General features: G+C 36.1%; 1 pseudogene; it reads left to right on the top strand.

Moving 5' to 3' along the window:
* The window catches only part of LOC140227731 (uncharacterized), a 31,017-nt pseudogene that overhangs the window by 5,356 nt on the left and 7,434 nt on the right, over nt 1-18,227 (top strand).

The following is an 18,227-nucleotide window of genomic DNA, read 5'->3' as shown; positions in this document are numbered from 1 at the left end:
GCCATGATGTTTTATGTATTTTTTATGCTAAAACAATTCTTGGGTTTTCAAATGATAATCATATGAACGGCGAGTTGGGTAGGAATGAATATTGAAATTAGGAATTAGGAAATCATTGAACACCGAGGGAAGTTGTTTGAACGTGTATTTGTGCATAGAAATTGCCGTTTGAAAAGTATGAATCTCATTAATCTTCAATGTTTTTAATTGAGAAAACAACGGGTCAGAGGGAGATAAGCAGTGGGGGTTTGTAATCAACCCCCTAGCTCGTTTTTGTAAAAGTAATATTGAGTTAGTTTTAGTTGTACCACAATTTCCCCACACAATATTACAATACGTAATATAAGGTAATATCAAAGCATTATACAATATAAGCAAAGATTTCTGAGAAACCAAGTTTCTCAGGTGGTATAAAATTCCGATGCCTCTAGAAACTGAAGTATGAATCATATCTAAATGATTATTATGGTGTTCATTAACCAGTTACATCCCTCTCCATTTAAATATTGTAAATGTGCAGGATTTTTTTTTACACCGACTATATAATTGAATAATTTATGGAGTTTGAAAGAACACATTGTAGTAGCAGCATAACCAGGTATAGGCTATTTCATTATTTCTATTAAACTAATGTCTAAAGAACGACGCATCTTATTTTGTATTACTTGCTATTAAAGGATCTCTCATTTTTGTTGGGGGCAATTTGCGGAACAGGGGTTGGCCTGGATGAAGGGTGATGTTCGTTATTCCGAAGCTTTGATTTTCATCCGAAATGAAAAAAAAAAGAAGAAAAGGTACCCAATAAAGACGCCCGTTATTACGAGCTTTATTTCGCTTTCTGGTCAATGGACTTTTGAATTGTTCTTTTCTTTTTTTATTAACGATGCACCGGAATAAGGGTTCCTCGGTAAAACTTCAGAATATTGGGCAATAAAACTGTGACCGGTCTAATACAAATTCTGATAGCAAAAAGACAAACAAACAAACAAATAAAAAGATGTTGTCCAGGTAGCCGTCTCCGCTTTCACATTCTGTTTGTTCTTAGAGCCTGGATTTCTCGGATGCTATCAAGGTAACCAACAAGCTCTTTCGATTCTGCTCGGCTATGCGTCTGCATTTAAATCCGATGAGGAATGTATATCTACCTGCAGGAGGGAACCGAGAAACAATGATGTGGCTGTCATACATCGTGGGTTTTGCGTATGTTTGGAATCAAAACCGTATGCCGATTTGATTTCTGATGGAAGTTTTTCCAACAACTGGACATGTCCCAGCCAGGCACAACCTATATCCGAAGAACGCCTTCATTATTCATTCAACAGTGAGTATGAGTATAAAAGATTAAGAAACCCGCGATATTATTTCATACAAAGAACAGGAAGCACAATAGACAAAAGTGAGCATGCAAAATCCGAAGAAAATTAATGTCCCCAGATAAATTTTCATAATTGCATTTTAAAAGGGGATCCTATTTTCAGCTTTGAAATAGCCCTCAATGATGGAAAGTTCCCGCCAACACTGTAATGAAAACATACAGAAAGGCACATTACCTATGCTGTGTTGAATGGAAATGATATTAATAAACTCGATAATGACCACTGGGATTGTTGGATTATGCTAAATGTATCAAAACACAATGTTACTCACTGCATCAAAAATGTTATCATCTTCGGCTCACTGCTTTAAAGATGACTGTCAGAATTGTAAGCTCATTTTCAACGTGCACCTCGCAGAATTATGGAAAAAAAAAAACAATCTACATACCCCCGAAGGGGCAACAAAACCTGGAGTTTTGTAACGGAGGGTCATTTATCTTCACACGTTTTGTGATGTTAAATGCCATGACACCAATGGTCTTGAGAGGTACGATCAAAATATATTTCAAAATATCCAGGTTGATATTACCTGTTTATCGATATAATCGATCCACCTCTTCCACAGCCGTCATATGGTGGTATTTAGGCAATGTAAACATGTCTTTGATAGGCGATATTAGGTCATTCATTATTTGCACAGCCTTTTTTTTTAATTATTGCATGTATATAATTACTTTGATTGACTTTTCTGCTTTCCTCTATTATTTAAAGTATCTGTAGGTTATTGTAACTACCCTGGTCCTGTGACGAATGGTCAATGGAACTCAAATAGCATGAAATATGGGTCAAGCCTGACTCTCACCTGCGGCGAAGGTTACGTCATCAATGGCTCCGCAACGTTGCAGTGTGAGGAACTACCTGGTTGGTCTACTTACTTCCCGCAATGGAATCCGCCATTCCCGTCGTGCCGAGCTGTCGCAAATAAAACAAATGGTCTGTAGTAGATAGAAAAGTAACCCCTGGTCTGTGTGTGTGTGTTTGTGTGTGTGTGTGTGTATGTGTATGTGTGCGAAGTCTTTACAGAATTTAGTGCAAATGGTGTTTGCACTAATGACAAAAATATTGACGTCAATCAATATGCTAAAAAAAATGTGCATCAAAATCATTATAAAAACAAGGAACTGGAACTGACATAGATCAATAACATGAATGGCATTGGCATTTAGGATACTTTGAGATACCATTGGTTTTATGTGCTCAACGAAAATGGAAACTGGTCAGAATACTTTCATGGTTCCTTTTCATAGGAATTTTCTATTTCTAGTTTGTTATTCAATTTTTTAATCTAATCGGCAAAGCACATTTTGAAAAATAAATCAGTTGACATCAATACATTCTAAACTTCAAGTATCATTTTCCAAAGCGATTCTTAAGAAATTTAAAGTTGTGTTTGAGTGGTATATAAACTCTTTCGGAGTAACCGCATCTGAAAATGCCTTCTTTAGTTATTAACCTGTAGACTTTGACATCACAGCAAAATATAACAAAGAATGATAACGTTATCTTTAGACTTAATGTTCTTATGTTATCTTCATGTATGCTTGCCAATGTTGCTATGATTTCCCTAACAATCAGATGAAACCGTGTACCTGAATACTCTAGTAATGTGGCATAGATCTTCATTACCAATCTTCAATTTTAATACTATAAAATCAACAATATATTCGGTCTTCGCTCTACTCCTAAACCAGAAAGTATTATAGGAAACGAATACTGAATTGATTTTTTTTTCTTAGTCGTCGTGATTACTGAGTAAGTGGTCTTACCGACACCTTTAATTGATTTGATAAAGAAACGGCACTTGCCTATAATACCTTGCTACATATTTTCGTGTCTACCTTTGTATTTCCTATATTGTAGACACTGATGAGGTGTACGCAGTTAATACTAGCACATCGACAACACAGACTGCAGTCAATACCTTTAGTGAGTATTTTTTAATTGAAGCTTTTTGTTTGAACAAAATGGATTGTTTTCCTTCTTTGTACGTTAGTGTGTGGGTGTTTGTTTCTTATTTTGTTTAATGATTTTATTCCCGTTTTGTTATTTCCGGACACTGCTTATACGTTTGCTCGTACTATAGTGAATTTACAAATGTGACCCTGCACCACAAAACCAGCAAAAAGTCGCCAGACATGGATTTTTAGTTAAGGGCGGATTCTGAAAGAGCAGACTCTAAGCTTTAAAATGATGTATGACTCAATTCACATGGACTCTCCTAACCTACCGAAATACTGGAAAGAAAGCACACACTCTGGGAGAGTGTGAACTGAGAAAAGAGGTTCTGAAGTAAAGGGTCTATTCAAGCGCTTAATCTTTCACCAAGCCACGCTAGCTGTGCGATGAAAGGGACAAAACACAGAATGTTATACGAATGAATTGAATGTTATACAACAATGACGGGATTATCGGATTAAGCTGAAATTGAGCATGTTCTATTAACACATTCTGTCCATTATTAATGACAACTTTCAAAGTAGTAGCATTATCATTTTACAATTAAAGTGCACTCCCGTTATAACGAAATGCTCGGGGCCGGCAGTTTTATTTCGTTATAACGACATTTCGTTATAACCGAACGCATACAATATAAAGCGAAAACAAGGAAACCACGCATATATCATATTCTGTTTGTTGAATACTCATCATACACTGGAAAGCTTATTTATTTTATTTATTTATTCAGTCTTTTTTCAACAGGGTAGCCCCATCAGTAGGCAGGTACTTTTCTTACTGGGGGCCCTGCTATGTGAAATAGGATGGTACCTTCTTAATGTCGTTTGAATATTACATTTAAAAGAGAGCATAAAGTTGTTTGTATTGTCAAACAATAAGTCTCATAGAAAACGACGGTTTAGGATTCGGTTACAGTTCGCTATTTCAAAAATTCGTTTCTTACTATAGTTCGTTACTCCAGAAGATTCCTTATACGTAAGTTTCGCCATTCCCGGGATTCCAAAGGTTTGTTCATTTGAAGCTTCGCTCTTCCGAAGATTCGTTATTCCGAAAGTTCATAATTTAGATAAAAATATATTATTCGTTTTCCGAAGGTTCGCTGATCGGAAGATAAAAAATAATGAGTTTCATCATTCCGAAGGGTTGTAAATTAAACAAATGAGAAAGGTTCACTGTTCTGAAAGTTCGTTGTTCCGAAGGTTCTTTAATCCGAAAATGAAGTAAGGTTCGTTATTCCGAAGGTTTGTATATAAAAAAAAGAAAAGAAAAAGAGAAAGGTTAGTTATTACGAAGGTTCGGTTATCTTAAGACGATTATAAAGTTTGCAATTACAATGTACTCAGTTTTGTTAGTGGACACACCTTTTTCACTTTTGGATTAACGAAACTTTTTTTTTGAATAAAAAAAAAGTAATAACAAACCCTATTTCATTTCCGAACTAACGGACATTTAGGTGTGTCAGAGTCTCTGTGTTTTGTAAATAATATGAACCTTCGGAACAATAAAACAAACCTTGTTTAATTTCAGATTATTGTATTACAATAACGCAAGCCCCCCTCGGATACTGTGCGGGGCACACGGAGCGAACACACAGTGATGTGAACGGTCGGTAGTAGATGAAAGAGTACCCCCTGCTCTTTGCGTGTGTGTGTATTCTTTTAGTGTAAAATTTTTACAAAATTGAATGCAAATGGTGTATTTTTACTCCTGATCTAATGACAGGAATACTGAGCCCGATCAATAATTATGCTTCAAAAAAATTGCTCATCGAAATCATTATGAAGAGCAAGACACTGGACTTATAGCATGGATCAATATCAACATGATCGGTGTTTGCCTTGATACTTTGAGGATGGTTTCATGGTTCCTTGTTATAAGGATTTGTTTCCTACATATAGATAGATATTTGACATCAGTACAATCTAAATTACAAATATCATTATTTTTCAAAAGCGATTCTACAGAAATAATAAAGTTTGTTGTGAGTGGAAAATAGACTTTTGAGGAGTAATCGCATGGGAGCTGAGAATGCCCTATTTAGTTATCAACTCGCAAACTTTGAAATCAAAGCAGAATATAACAAGGAATGAAAATCTTTATCTTGAGACTTAATGTTCTTATTTTTTTTTTCATGCATGCTAGCCAATGATGCTATACGATTTCCCTAACAATCAGATGACATCGTGTGCCTGAATACTCTAGTAACATGATTTTGATCTATATTACTTATCATCATTTTAATAATCTACAATATTTGCATTCGGTTTTGAGCCGCTTTGCGTGAATGGCGAGTACTTATGCTACATGTTTTACTCCTAAACTGTAATCCATGAAGTATAATAGCAAAGGCAGATGCTGAATGAACTTTTTATTCTTAGTTGTCGAGATTCACGAGTCAGTGTAAGTATCAAACTGTATATTTGCCTATCATACCTTGCTACAGTCTACCTTTGTATTTACTGTTTTGTAGACACTGGGATGTATACAGTTAGTACAAGTTCATCGACAGCACAGACTGCAGTACATACCTTTAGTGAGTATTTCTAACTTCAACCTTTTCTTTTGAACAGAAATGATTGTTTTCCTTGTTTGTAGTTCAGTGTGCGCGTGTTTGTTTCGTATTTCTTTATTCGATTTGTTTTTCTTAATTCCATTTCACTATTTCCGGACACTTTCTTTACATTTGCTGGTACTGTAGTAAATGTGCATGCACTGGAAGGGACAAATACTGTGAACCGAAATATAAGCGGACACACACAGAAACTAATAGGGAACACATAAATACACACACACACACACACACAAACACACATACACATGCATGCACACACATATACAAGAATGGATACATCCATATAAATGTACACACAAACGTACATATAAGCATATATTTTGATTTTGCATAAATAAAAAAGGCAATTGAAAAGAGTCGAACTATTGAGAAATTTCAGTGTCGGTGATCTTTATTATCACCCCTAAACAGGTGAGAGACAGACGGCGCAAGAGATATCAACATTCCGTGAATCAAGCACCATGCTTGCTTCAAATGAGTGACATTTACAAAAATACTGTTCATATCATTCTTTTTTCTCTCAATTATTTTCATTATTATATTCCATGAAACGAAAAAAAATTGATAAAATCATGTGCCCAATGTGCGAAATGATATTCAATGTGATTTTTCATCTTTTCTTTATGTATGTCTATTTTGACAAAATGAAATGATTAACTTGGACTTGGAGACGTGAAGATGTCATTGCCTGACATATTGTATAAACTATAATATTTTGATTGACATGAACATAGCTCTGACAACTAAAAACTAAGAAAGGAAAAAGAAAACCACTGGCGGATCAAAGAAAGGGTAAAACTGTACTTTGTTAGTTAAGGGGATATAGATAAGTGTAACCTCAACATAACATATCTTACTTTACGATGTTGATTTACAATCTACATGTAAACAGGCAGAAGGCATTCTACACAAGACTTGACGACACGACAGCCAACGTCTGCTTTAAGTGAGTTTGCTTGTACAAAATGATTTAAATGCGCAAAATGCCTATACGCATATTTTGATTTCTGATTTTGCAGTCTTCGATTTAAATACTACTGAGTCCGTCTCTTAGTGCATAACTACGGACGCAACATACGATAACAGTAAATTAGTTAATACATACTATATAGAAGTATGTAAATATCAATCATGTCATTTTGTACTTTCATTCGCTGTTATTCAAATTGACGTAGATTCAAACTAAACTGATTTCGATTTCAAACAAAGCACTTCATGAAAGAAAGAGGTCAACTGCCTATAATGTTAGTACGCAATCATGTATACACAATCATATGACATTCACTCTTACAAGTACATAGATAATGTACTGCATTCATATGTGCTTGCGGGGAGATTCCCACAATGAACGCACTTAAATGTGAAAACTCAACGTCTCCGCCATTTTCGTGAAACACCATAGAACTGTTTTATTCTACCATTTTGGTGACTGTAAATATGAACTTGACAAAGGACAGATACGTGAGGAAAAAAAGTGCAGGATCAGATTCCGTTTATAAAGTAGTATGACTTTACCGTTAATTATGTTCTTGGTTGATGCTGATTGGCAATTTCCCTGTAAACAGGCACGAGAGGGTCCACACAAGATTTGACAACAAGGCAGTCAACGTCTCCTTTAAGTGAGTTTCATTTTCCAGATAAATCAAAAACGTATAGTAGATAAATATAAATTATGTACAGTACAAGCGCATTGACACACACACACACATACACACACACGCGCGCGCACACACACAAACACACACACATTCCCTATACAAACGGACTGTATTAGCAGTATGTATGTGCGTGTTTGTGCTCGCGTATGAGAGTACACTATAAACATGACATATTTCTTGCAACTACGTGCATTTTCATGTTTTCTATTGAGTATCTGAATATAAGAACGACCCAAGTCCATGGAAGACCATTTCGAGTAAACTTAAAAAAAAACTTCATATCTTTTTTATTTGTCCAATAATATTCTATGTAACTGTGGTGGGAAGGCAACATTGTATATACAAATAAGAACATATATTAATATGACAATTAACATTTACATTAATTTGGGAGAGGCCATTTTGTGTGATGGACTTGGGTCGTTCTTTGAATCATATACATGATATTCTGCTATAGAGATGAGAGAAGGATGAGAGAGGGTGCTATAATATGAATGTAAGAATGACCCAAGTCCTTCTTTCTTACATTCATATAAGATTTAACTCATTCATTTCAGGCACTTCCGGGGGTAATTAGGATTTATCATTTATACACGAGATGAGTCCATGCATAAGCTACAATTTCCCATGTCAAACTGAATTTGGCCAAAAATTGGACTTGGGTCGTTCTTATATTCATGTCTTCTATTGTTTCTCTTTATTTTTTGTTCATTTTCCTCAATGAATTGGGGACTTATGTGTGTGTGTGTGTGTGTTTGCTTTAATAGAGAAGCTATAAGAAGAGCAACAGAACGTTAGAGGTCAAATTTCAAAGACGATGTTTTCAGCTCTAACTGATATAAGGCTCAACGAATCGAATGCTCCTTACTGATTTTAATTCACTGCAATAAGATGACGTTCAAATTTATCTTCAGTATTATTAGTGATTCTTTTTTAATCCGATAAGATACCACCCTGCAAGTAATTATTATCATAAACGTCGTCTGCCATCCACTTTACAAAATAATAAATATCGAACCTCCGTATGCCCTTTGTCCCTTAATTGAATAGAGATACAAACCCAAAGCGCGTGTGCAATACAAATTATCCACGACGACGTTTACCCAAGAATGCCTTTCTTAATTTCGCACCCGTTTAATATGTGTGTGCTGCGGTGAGCTGTTGATTTTCCCCATACAAAGATGGGCGATTGTTGCACAACTATTATTGTTTATGTCAAAACTTATCAGATAAATCAAACTTGCATTTCAATTGCAGGCAGGACAGGATCCACGCAGAAAGTGGTTATGACGTCCGCGCCGGTTTTGGGAATTCTTCTTCTAGCGGTACTAGGTACTGGTATTCTTCGAAAGTTTATCAAGAAATATGGCAAGAAGACAGTAAGTACTCTGTTGAGTCTGGTTTTAATGTTCTGGTACATTTTAATCGGTATCTTTGAAACTTTAGCTATCCTAATCTAGAACAGAAATGGCTTATACAGAAGCATAATGTGTTTACTCTTCCCGCTTGTTTGTTTGCTTGTGTGTGTGTGTGTGTATTTCTTTTTTAGGAATCAAACCAACATTGCAAACTGAAATTATCACATTAACGCAAAATGTGAATATTTGGGTTCATTGTCAGAGAAGACTTGTATATTCCTAGTTGTATACACTCGTGTCTGATGAGATGGTAGAGTGAAGCAAATGATAACGATCCACGTTTGCCCGTGTGCTGTATTCACCTTTACAGGACCACAATCATGTAGAGGACATGAGCAGCACGAGGGGTATTTCAAGTTCTGCATCCATCTACTCCAGCAAACCACGAAAAGAGGAAGGCCAGTATATCCGCTCAAATGAAATGGACATGAATGATCCATTGTATTATAAAGCCATCTACTCAACCATAACAGGAGAAAAGCTCGAAACAGATGAGAAGGGTTGTATAGTTCGCGAAGCGGAAACCAACGAAATTACTTCGGATCAATCAGAGACCATCAAGGTTCCATATTCACGCAACGAGGACACGCATAATGGCAGTAATGCAAACCTAGTGCATTTCACAATGAGTCATCATGACCCATTATACTCCAGCTTCATCTACTCAGACAAAGTTAGCGAAAAGCCCGATGTTGATGAACTCAGTTATCTCGTTCTCGAAGAAAATGCCGGTAAATTTACTCCAGATCAATCCGAGACAATTCAAGAACTTCAGTCATGCCCCGAATACATGGAAATTGGTACCTATGAAAGACATCCTCCTCTCATGAATCCATTATTTGCGACGTCTATCTACTCAGACAAATCAAGTGAAAAGCCCGAGGTGGATGAACATGGCTATCTTGTTCTTGAAGAAAATGCCGGTAAAATGGCTGCAGACCAATTCGAGACAATGGAAGAATCGCAGTCTCTCTCCGAGTATATGTATATTGAGAGTAATGGAGAACGTATCCCTCTTGCAACAAGCTTGACGGATCCATCATATTCTATATCTATCTACTCAGACAAAGCAAACGAAAAGCCCGAGGTGGATGAACATGGCTATCTTGTTCTTGAAGAAAATCCTGGTAAAATTGCTCCAGACCAGCCTAAGACAATACAAGAACCGCAGTCTCTACCCGAGTATATATATATCGAGAGTAAAGAAGAAAGCGTCCCTCTTGCAACAAGCTTGACGGATCCATCATATTCTACATCTATCTACCCAGAAAAAACAAGCGAAAAGCCAGAGGTGGGTGAACATGGCTATCCCGTTATTGAAGAAAATGCCGGTAAAATTGCTCAAGACCAATACGAGACAATAGAAGAACTGCAGTTTCCCCCTGAGTATATGTATATCGAGACTAATGAAGAAGGCGTTCCTCTTGCAATAAGCGTGACGGATATATCATATTCTAAATCTATATACTCAGGAAAAGCAAGCGAAAAGCCGGAAATGGATGAACATGGCTATCTCGTTCCTGAAGAAAATGCCGGTAAAGTTACTCCATACCAATACGAGACAATAGAAGAACCGCAGTCTCTCCCCGAGTATATGTATACCGAGAGTAATGAAGAAGGTGTCCCTCTTGCAACAGGCTTGTCGGATCTATCATATTCTACATCTATCTACTCAGACAAAGCAAGCGAAAAGCCCGAGGTGGATGAACATGGCTATCTCGTTCTTGAAGAAAATGCCGGTGAAATTACTCCACACTAATCCGAGACAGTACAAAGAACCGCAGTCTCTCCCCAAGTACATGTATATAATTATAGATACAGAGTAATGAAGAACACGTGTGACGGATCTATCACATTCTACATCTATCTATTCAGGCAACCAAGCGAAAAACCCGAGGTGGATGAACATGGCAGAGCAAATGCAACTTTAATACTCCACACCAATCCGAGACAATAGATTGACAGAAGAACCGCAGTCGCTCCCCGAATACATGTATACCAAGATTAACGCCAAATATGTCCCACTTGCGACAAGTCTGAATGATCCATCTATCTACTCACGCAAACCCAGCGAAAAGTCCGAGATGGATGTATGAAAAAAGCTTTCAATCGTTCTGGAAGCAAATGCCGGAAAAATAACTTCAGACCTATGTGAAACAATCCTAGAACCGCACTCATACCCCGTGTACATGTATAATATTATACAGACAGAAATGGGAAAAGTTTCCATCTTGTGATGAGCCAAAGATTTATTAATGTATACGCCTATACCCATGCAAACCAAGCGAAAAGCCCGAGATGGATGAACATGGCTAATGTCACAGGAGCGCTCTCTTGACGGAGAATTCACTATAATGTTCTTGAATCTGCCGTGTTGTCTCTACAATAAAGTAATAGTTGTAACAGTATAAATGCTTAGTATTATACAATTTGTAATGGTCCCTCCATGCATTGAGAAAGGGCTTGAAATATCCAGGCCACAAATTGGCAATCAAACGCAATAACTTTGTGATAAATCAAATATCCTCAGATTGATCCATCTCCCGATGTTAATTCAAGAGCAAAAAATAAATACACACAGAAGAGTTCACTGGCAGTAACAAAAATAATAAACAACAACTGATCAACATTAGAGAAAAACTGTATAGTTACTACAGTACTAAATTTTTCATTCATGCTGTCGTCGTACCATCTTCCAACGAACGTTTCTTCTCAGTTTGTCGCTCACCAAACTGTGATATCGACAGAGGGGTACATTTCGAGTTTCATTTCAGTGACTAAATATTATAGCATTGAGAGTTACACATTTTCTCATGAATCTACGGGTTACGATATCTAATCAATCACAAATTATGCGAGATAATTATAGAAGAAGATGAGTTTTTGAATGCGACGTGATTGTGCCTTTTTGTTGTCATACCACTAATTTGCATCCGTAGATAAAAGAAATTTGTCTGTTTTTTACAGTCCTCAATATCCCTTTTCGTCACAATTGCTGACTGATCAATTCAAATCTAAAATTTGATGCAAAAGAAATTATTCCTCTTATTTGAATTCATATTATTAGAAGACAGTTTTGATTTGTTTGTCAGCAAGGTATTTTTGTATCAAACTTGTGATCTCTGTAGGACAAGTCAATAATCTATAAAAGAGACAGTATTGTTCTTTGTGACTGATGTTTTTCTTTATCTCTATACTCTGACATCTAGATATCCAACACATCATCATCGTGCTGCGAGACACTTGCCTCCACAAATTTGTGGAGGTAAGTATCTCGCAGCATGATGATTACGTGCATGATGAAGTCTTCTTAAAGAGACTGATAAAGTATTAATGTAAAGAAACGCAGTAAGCACGTGGTGAGTTTAGCACATTTTCTAATGTTGTCATACACAGAGTATATTAGAACCACATACTGGATTCCTTCTGAAATGTCATTGAACAGATGCTGCTTGACGTTTATTTTGACAATAGATTATGAACAGTCTGTTGTTGAATATCTTGAAAAAATGGTGTAAATACGAATATTAGATATTTAGATGATCTCTGAAATCATTGTTTCCTTTTCAAGCGCAATTGCTCTCTTTTTCATGTCATTCTTTTCTTCTTTTTATCTCTATCCACTGTCCTTTTGTGACCTGATTGTTTTTTTTTTCTACTATAGATATTTTACTTGAGAAGTCTGTCATACAGGTGATGTGTTCAAAAGCAACAAATGCTGAACTATAAAAAGATATTGCAGCATCCTTTGAAGAAATCTAGCCTTCCTCAATGTATAAGTTAAAATAGTGTACAGTGTAGAATCATTATAATGATAATTATTATCAACTTATCATTTCAATTCTTAAGTTAGATTCACATTAGCATCTCATTTTCATTTTTTTCGGGAGGTTCCTTAAAAACGTGTATTGATGTTTATTTTATGATTCTCTGTATCTTTCCTTTCTTCCGTTGTTCCGTTTTCATTTACTATAATGTTTATATCGTCTTTGTTTACCTGCTTGTTATACTTATCGATAAATTGGGTGATTTCATCATTATCATCTTCGTCATTTCAAGTTCGAGGTGCTGGTGTTAGCGTTGCCGTGCGAGACCCATATTTACGTCCATAAGTAGATACACGTTTTAGGCCCCAGTCACATAATGACGTGCGTCCGGAGTTACGTCCAAAAATGTCATTTTTTTTTCTGCGGACTCTCCCGGATCCCTTGCCCTCACCAGAAAAATTTTACAAAACATACGGGAAAAAATACAGACGATACGGACAGATACGAACAGATGCGGATACTTGCGTCCACTTGCGGACAATCTTACGAATTGACACGTAATTTGTTCCTTCGACTTGCGTAAACTTAGGAATACTTCTGAATATTTGCGGAGAGTTGCGAATATTTACGGAGAGATGCGGATATTTTCGGATAGTTACGGATAGTTACAGATTGTTACGAATAATTATGGACAATGTGGTTTCTCTGACATTCCCTGCTCAGTTATTGTATTTATTACAGCAGGGTAAGCACATATTGGACTGTCGTATATTGTACACCCGGGGAATCTGAAATTATGTCACGTACTATTTGTGACGATTTTTCGTATTCCTTTAATTTGTTTTACAGCAACAGAGAAAAATTTAATTTTGAACTTGAAATTTGAGCCGATTTGTTGCAACTCAATTATGAATATACATCATAAATGTACAGAATGCATTATACCACAAATAAAATACATGATAGATCGAAAAGTTAAACAATAGAGTAAGAAAATATTTACAGTCATGGAATAGACAAACTTTGGTTACGCTCTAATTGTGCATCGATAGTCATGACTTACTGGGTTATATTAAGGAGACTGATATAATAAAGTAATGCTTGATAAATTTCCAGGTATAAAAAAATAAACATCTGGACTTTCAAACAACCCCTTTCCTACCAAACTACAATATACAAAATGTAATACACATTTCATGGAGTGTAATGTTGTTAAGATGATATAAAAATACAGTCGTTCTCATATAGTTTATCGCTGCCCCATATCCTCCCCGGCCAGAAAAGTAAATAAAATGCTGTAATCCCATCCCCGACCTAAAATATTGACCTTTTTCGAATAACATAGAGTGCATTCAAAGAGTGCAAGAAAAAGTCTGCACCAAGGGTCAACCAATGCCAACTGTATATGGGTGCCACCTAAAATGACCATTTCTGTGGGAGAAATTTCATAACTAGACCATGCGATTCTGCCACCCATAGCTCTGACTGTGTTGCAGTATTCCTTCAGGTGCATGCGCTGCAGCTTAGCAACACGGCTGGTGCGGTTTCCCCGCGAGTCTTTGGCTCCCATGGAAGTGGAAACGAAAACATTCAAAGGACGTAATAATGTCCGCAGCATCGTAACTGTCCGTAAATTTCCGTAGGCGGACGTAAGTGTTGTGATACGTTAACTTGCAGTTAATTTCGGAAACTTACGATGGACGGAAATAAACGCAAATGGACGGGAGATAAACTTTATTGCGGATGATCTGCGTCCAAGCTACGGATAGTTGCGTTCAGTTACGGATAGTTACATTCAGTTACGGTTACTTGCGTAAGTCTGCATCCGTGGAATCCCTCTGCGAAATTTTGAACATTTCAAAATTTCGCAGGCTTGGCATCGTCATTTTGCGTCTCTTTACGGATGAGTTACGGACAGTTACGTCTACATATGACCCTGCGGATGCCTGCGTCCACGCTGCGTCCCCCTGCGTCCACTCATCCGCATCTATTCGCGGCGGACGTAACCCATCGTAAGGCACTGTGTGACTGGGGCATACGTGCAAAGTCTATGTTATTGCAGCGGTCGAACATTCTAGACAAGGGTTTGTTTTGGTTTTTTTTTTTTATTTGAGCCTGGGAGCAAAATTAGGAGAGTTGCATTTTGGAGAATGGATGGAATTTTCGGCATTTCAATTCGTCTTCCCCATTATGTGTCTAAAACTGAGCAATTCCGGATACATCATTAATATTTGACTTTTATCACGCGCCATCACTTTTTTCGTCGCGCAATTCCCGCGGACCTCGCGGTGCTGGGATTCCAACATCTAGTGCTGGAAATATATAATTTTGATCGATATCGCCTCGTTAATCTGACCGTCAGTGTTGGAGTTCGATTTAAGGCTGTTATTTGGGGGCTACCACTAGCACTAGCATCGAACTTGAAATCACCCATTGTAATGGTTTGGTACCATGTTTGAATAAAGATAAAATTTGTATGTACTACTCAGCCTATGTTTATACAGTTTATCCATCCAGCCGTCAACGTTTTTTCAAGGCAAATAAATGTCTTAAACAAAGGGCAATGATTTTTCGTTTCCTCCAATGAATTATTCAAGAGTGATCTTTGAACGGTTCTACTCATAATAAAAATCAAAGACTCAGATTGTATATCGCGTTAGAAACACATATTGTTTACACATACACATACATGTATCATCGTGCAAGTGAATAGTGCGAACACAACTTCGTACATTGCGGTGTGGAACTGAATAACATGTATGAACGTGCGTGTGTGGTTTACTCTTTATTGAAGGAAACCAAACAAACATAAACATTAGCAAATGTCGACAACGTCGGGGAAAGTGTGTCAGCACGGTTAAAAATCCTGTGGTTCAAGTGCATTCCCATGATTACGACAAATGTCAGTGTACTCACGTAAATAACTTGAATATACAAAGTTAGTGCTCAAAATGGTTTATATCAAATACATAACCACGAACTCTTTTCTTCAATGTCAGTACATGGCTATGAATACAAATAGTTTTCTTATGTTATCTACGAAGAACGAGGAAGGTGGAGACGAAACAATGCCACCTTTTACAGCAATAAGTGTAAGCGCGCACACACACACACAAAAACAATATGACATTCAATATGATATGATATTTTATATATTATATAAAATATCATATATCAGTTTCTGAAAGAGCAGACTATGAGGCTTTAAAATGATATATAATTCAATTCAAATGGACTCACCTAACCTATCAAAATGTCAGAAAGAATCAAACACTCTAGAAAAGTGTGAATTTAGAAAATCCAGTCTAAATGTAAGTCGATCTGATCAAAAAGAGTAAAATCTTACAAGTACAATGGTAAAAATTTGACTGAAATTGGAAGAAAAAGAAGGAAGTTGTGACATTTTGAGGTTTTGCTAATTTCTGCAAAACAGTTGTTGTACAACGGATATGAATATGCAAATGAGGGAGCTAACCATGTCATCACCTTACAATTTTCCACTGATCGTGTAAAAAAATAAAAAAAAAATTGTCATTAAATTGAAGGGGTCGGTGCATTATATTGCTAACCAACACAATGTTCATTTTGAGATAATCGCTTTTGAAAGTTTGAAAAAATCCATAAATCAGGTTAATGACTCGAGAAGGCCAATTTTTTCGTATATGAACCTTTACATACTCAAGATTGAATAGTGTCTTGGGGAAATTTACTACACTGATATTTTGGTGGATTCAAGAGGATTTTTCAAGTTAAATTTTGAATTTGTGGCTTAGCACTTTATTGCAGCCAAATCCGTCGTGTATACAAATACTCTTTATTTTTTGAAAACTCACAACATATCAATATCTCTTCGCTAAAAATTGAAAATTAATGTAATATTTAAGTTTCCCTCCTATGTGACGTGAAATTAAAATAAGATATACCTGTCTTAACTGTCTGTATTGTATAATCTGTGTGAATTATGAGGACAAACTTTGCATATATTTCAGACGCACACACGCGCACAGAATCAATCATATACGCATAAAGACATCTTGAAATGTGGATATTAAACAATTTCAACAATTCAAGTTTTAAAAGACAAAGCATTCAGTGTCATACAAAATAATGATATGATTTGTGGGGGGGGGGTTATATCTTATTGAGGATTTTACATTTTCCGTGTACCTAAATGCAGGGAAAGAGTCCCTTCTTCAGCATTATGCATATAACGCATTTTAAATTTAGAGTATCTAGATCAGAGAAAATAAAGTAAAATGGTACATAAAACATTATTCCAGAGATTATCATGTCTTTTGTTGAGGGGAATAAAATACTATAAAGTAGACATCAAGGCCTTGTTTAGCTATATTGGTTTTCTTGTTTAGGGTATCAAAATCACCAATAGTACTCTAAAATCCTTCTTTGTATGACGAATTTACCCCCCAAAAAAGTGTTGTATGAGAATTATGACTGTACATGCCTCAATTATTCCTCTTCATGTTCGTTGGTAAATGCAGGCTGTGTGAAATTATGCAGGAAAGTTCTTATCACAAAATGAATGACTAACTCTTAATGGCCAAAAATCTATGAAAAAAAAAAACTTTTTTTAAAAATTGGGAAAAAATCTCTTTGGAAGCCTGAGCAGTTATAGATTTCGCATATTCGGACAGACCATACATGCTGAAATACAATGTGCCGAATAAGACCGAAATAGTCTACGTATTATACCAAGTTGGTGTGTTTATACACAAACATTTTACCCCATATGCACGTTTTCAGACTACATTTGGATCATGAAGATCATTTAGGAACAAGAAATAAATGTTCTCATGTCAAAGCTGTTACGGTGACAAAAACATACACGAAAAAGTGAAAAAAAAAAGTGTAAGAAACTACAGGGAAGCACAGCTGTATTGACAGCGGCAGGACTTTTTTTTTTTTTTTTTGAAAATTTGAGGTAATTTAATCGATATTAAAATGCATTTTGTTTTCATCCATTTTCTACTGTCTATAGCTAATCCCCCTAAATATGGCTGTGAAAGCACAGCAAAATTGCACATTATTCAAAAGAAGTTACAAATTAATCAATGACAATTTCAAATGTTGTTTCACTAGTGATCTAACTCTGTAAGAATTACTAACAGATAAGGCACATGTCCAACCATCCAGCTATCCGTACATTTTTTTTTACCCATATGAACGTTTTCAGATCACACTTGCATCGGGGAAAAAAAAAATCATAAATTCAGAGACAATACACTTATTACAATAAGCCATTTCGATGAAAAAAAAGAAAAACACACATAACAAATGAAGATTTATATTTTGAATATATTTCATCAGTTATTTAATTACTGATTAATTTTGAGGAAGCTTTCCTTTTGAAGCGAAATGTCAGCATGAATAAAGTGCTAACCCACTAATGAAACTTTAAGGAGCTGGCACAGACCATCAATGTTGATTAATTTTCTTATAGGTCATAATGCACAATGCTAAAA

Source organism: Diadema setosum, chromosome 4 (genome assembly GCF_964275005.1).
Source record: "Diadema setosum chromosome 4, eeDiaSeto1, whole genome shotgun sequence".
In the NCBI taxonomy this organism is placed as follows: Eukaryota; Metazoa; Echinodermata; class Echinoidea; order Diadematoida; family Diadematidae; genus Diadema; species Diadema setosum.
The sequence above is the reverse complement of the archived record's forward strand: the minus strand, read 5'-3'. Positions and strand labels throughout refer to the sequence as shown.